The sequence below is a fragment of the Triticum dicoccoides genome, chromosome 2B (genome assembly GCF_002162155.2).
Source record: "Triticum dicoccoides isolate Atlit2015 ecotype Zavitan chromosome 2B, WEW_v2.0, whole genome shotgun sequence".
NCBI lineage: Eukaryota > Viridiplantae > Streptophyta > Magnoliopsida > Poales > Poaceae > Triticum > Triticum dicoccoides.
Genome location: NC_041383.1, coordinates 268739270 through 268743517, shown reverse-complemented (window position 1 = coordinate 268743517; position 4248 = coordinate 268739270). Strand labels below are relative to the sequence as shown.

Here is a 4248-nt window from a genome sequence, read left to right as displayed (position 1 = left end):
ATATATTCGCTGTAAACCTTCATCTTTTTTATTTAAACAGTGACTTAGCTGGTCAAGGCCTAGGCCGCCGTAGCTGGGACATAGGCCTAGCACAGGCCAGGCGGGCGCCTTTGTGACCAGAGGGACAGTCGATGCTGAGCGGCCTCCGTATCAGCGACGACCGCGATGACGCTCGTGGAGCCGAGCCGGACGGAGGAATCGAATCTGCTTTCCCTTTCCTCCCCGCCAAGAAATGGACGGCTGCACAGTTTCTATACCAGGAAACCGGAACCGGTCCATCTCCTCCTCGTTCATTGTTGGAGCTCAGTCACGAAGGCTCTCGTCCTCGGTCAAGCCAAGGGCTTTCTTTTCGACGTCTCTTCCAGGATCAAGTGTGGGCTCTTCTGGATGGAGTGGTGGACAGCACTGAGGTTGATGTCGCCAGCCCGGGTTCGAGTCCCTCATCTCCTATAAGAATAAGATAGGGGGGAGTCTCCCCTCTGTTCTCATTCTTTTACCAGACGGTGGTTTTACCCCCTCAAAAAAAGGACGGTAGTTTTACCAGCACGTCCACATGGCAACCACCACCAATTACTGCATCCATGGTTAATTTTACGCCCAGACGCGCGCAACCGTCAAAAGCAAAGCCAACCTCACAGTCCTCAGCTCAACTTGAAACCACTCCCACCAGCGGCCACGGCATTGATGGATCTCTCACCAGCCACCGCGGGTGCCTATGGCGGAAAGGCGGCGGACGCGTACCGGAAGGCGCTCAGCTCAGCGGCCTCGGCCGCCGCGTACGCCGTGCTGGCGCGGAGCATGGCGCGTGCGCTCCTCCCGGACGAGCTGCGCGCCGCGGTGCGCTGGGCCGCGTCCGTGCTCCGCGCGCGCCTCGGCTGGGGCGCCAAGGAGCGGCGAACGCTCGTCATCCGAAGCCACACCGGCGGCGGCGGTCGCGAGGAGAATCTTCTCTTCGACGCGGCGCGGACGTACCTGTCCTCCAGGCTCGACCCGCGCGCCATGCGCCGTCTCGGGCTCAGGCTGTGCGCGACCAGGGACGATGGTGGCCTGAGAAGCTGGACGAAGCGCCTCTTCATTGAGCCCGGGGACTCCACCGTCGATGTCTTCGACGGCGTCGAGTTCATGTGGTCGTCCGTCCAGAAGACTAATGGCGGCGGAGGAGGAAACAAGAAGTCCAAGAACGGGGAGTCCGGCACCGCCGAGTTTCTGCTCAAGCTCAGCTTCGACGCCAAGCACACAGACATGGCTATGGAGAGGTACGTGCCCTTCGTCATGGGGGCGGCCGAGGAGACGAGGCTGCGGGAGCGTTCGCTCATGATCTGCATGAACGAGGGCCGAACATGGTTCAGGCTGCACCACCATCACCCCGCCACGTTCGACACGCTCGCCATGGACCCGGTGCTCAAGCAGTCCATCGTCGCCGACCTCGACCTGTTCGCCAACAGGAGGGACCACTACCGGCGGATTGGCAAGGCGTGGAAGCGCGGGTACCTTCTCTACGGCCCGCCGGCACCGGCAAGTCCAGCCTGGTGGCCGCCATGGCCAACCACCTCCGCTACAACATCTACGACCTCGACCTCAGCCACGTGCAAAACACAACGCTGCAGTGGCTGCTCCTCACCATGTCTGACAAGTCCATCCTTGTCATCGAGGACATCGACTGCTGCTGCGATGCCATGTTAAGGGAGGTGGACAGCAAGACGCCGGCGCGGACTTGCAAAGAAGACGGCGGCGGCTCATCAGAAACTTCGGACGGTACGCCGTCTCCGAAGCGCAAATCGGAGGTAATTACGGACGTGCTCTTCCCCTGCATTGCTGTGTGAACATATTACGTATACTATATACCTATCTCAATGTCCATATGCCCACTTCTGCGTACGGCGAACTCAGATCACGCTTTCGGGGCTGCTCAACTTCATCGACGGGCTCTGGTCGACCAGTGGCGAGGAGCGCCTCATCGTCTTCACCACCAATTACAAGGACCGGCTCGACCCGGCGCTGCTGCGGCCGGGGCGCATGGACATGCACGTCTACATGGGCTACTGCTGCTGGGAGGCATTCAAGACTCTGGCCCGGAACTACTTCCTCGTCGACGACCACCCCCTCTTCCCGGAGATACAGGAACTGCTTATGGCGGTGCAGGTGACGCCGGCCGAGGTGTCCGAGATGCTGCTGAGGACCAATGAGCCTGACGTCGCGCTCCGGAGTCTCACGGAGTTCCTCTTAGAGAAGAAGCAGGGACAGAGCAAGATGGAGGAAATGCATGAAGAGAACTAAGCAGGGAGAGAGTGATCCAGGGAAGTAACTCCATTACAGCACACATCAACAACTAGCTTCCTAGTCTCGGAATTAGCCGATGTAACGAATGCATTTGTTTTGCAAATGTCTCGTGGTCGCATTATCACATTGCTGCAAGATTATTATTACTACTCTTCATGTGTAGCATCATTTGTGCAGATGCTCTTTAGATCGATCTTTGATCAATGTTATGCTGGCATTCTCTACTGATGCATAGCTTCTTTTTCTCAACCGCTGGATGCATAGCTTGATGCGTTATTTAGTTCTTTCCAGTTGGAGCAAGTACAATAAGTTGATGTAGATGGGTTGTAAGACTTTAAAAAATATATTTTGGATGAGTTGGATAAGAGCGAGCTACTAATTAACAGCCGGTTGTAGCACACGCTCCTTGCCACTATGTGAGAGAGGAAGGCGCTCCTAACCACTATGTGAGAGAGGAAGGTGGGTCATGTTTCAACAAAGTAATACATATTTATATGTGACTATTGTACTTGCGGCTATACTATTAACCATGCTCTAGATTTTACGAGCCTTGGCCCAATAAATCTTGTTTCTCATTCTAGTATTTTCTTTAAATCTCATAGACCATTTGACTTGTATGTCATATGTGTAAATTTAGTCTCACACTGCCGGTTGAGTAGAAAAAACTATTGGCTTAGAGCATCAACAGTGTTTAGAGGCAACGTTGCCTCTAAACTGTGGTCCATCGTATTGCCCCAAAGACTAGATGGAAAACGCGCAGTGTATAGCATTTGGCACAACCTCCGTGTTGCCCCGAAGACTAGATGAAATACACGCAGTGTATAGCATTTGGCACAACTGTCGGTGTCAAAGCCGGCGGATCTCCGGTAGGGGGTCCCGAACTATGCGTCTAAGGCTAATGGTAACAGGAGCCAGGGGACACAATGTTTACGCAGGTTAGGGCCCTCTCTATGGAGGTAATACCCTACTTCCTATTTGATTGATCTTGATGAATATGAGTATTACAAGAGTTGATCTACCACGAGATCGTAATGGCTAAACCCTAGAAGTCTAGCCTATGGGATTATGATTGTTGTCCTACGGACTAAACCGTCCGGTTTATATAGACACCGGAGGGGGCTAGGGTTACACAAAGTCGGTTACAGAGAAAGGAATCTACATATCCGAATAGCCAAGCTAGCTTTCCACGCAAAGGAGAGTCCCATCCGGACACGGGACGAAGTCTTCAATCTTGTATCTTCATAGTCCAACAGTCCGGCCCATGTATATATGTTGGGGAACGTAGTAATTTTAAAAAAATTCCTACGCACACGCAAGATCATGGTGATGCATAGCAACGAGAGGAGAGAGTGTTGTCCACGTACCCTCGTAGACCGAAAGCGGAAGCGTTAAAACAACGCGGTTGATGTAGTTGTACGTCTTCACGGCCCGACCGATCAAGCATCAAAACTACGGCACCTCCGAGTTCTAGCACACGTTCAGCTCGATGACGATCCCCGTACTCCAATCCAGCAGAATGTCAGGGAAGAGTTCCGTCAGCACGACGGCGTGGTGACGATCTTGATGTTCTACCGTCGCAGGGTTTCGCCTAAGCACCGCTACAATATTATCGAGGAGGACTATGGTGGAGGGGGGCACCGCACACGGCTAAGAGATCAAGAGATCAATTGTTGTGTCTAGAGGTGCCCCCTGCCCCCGTATATAAAGGAGCCAGGGGGGAGGGGCAGCCGGCCTAAGAGGGGGCGCGCCAAGGGGAGTCCTACTCCCACCGGGAGTAGGACTCCCTCCTTCCTTGTTGGACTAGGAGAAGGGGGGAAGGAGGAGGGAGAGAGGAAGGAAAGGGGGGGCTCTCCTTGTCCTAATCGGACTAGGGGGGAGGGGCGCGTGGCCCAGCCCTTGCCTCCTCTCCTCTTCTCCAATAAGGCCCATGTAGGCCCATTAAGCCCCCGGGGGGTTCCGGTAACCCCC

General features: G+C 54.5%; 1 pseudogene; it reads left to right on the top strand.

Moving 5' to 3' along the window:
- Positions 1-684: 684 nt before the first annotated feature.
- Positions 685-2646, top strand: LOC119360840 (annotated as a pseudogene).
- The last annotated feature ends 1602 nt before the right edge of the window (positions 2647-4248 follow it).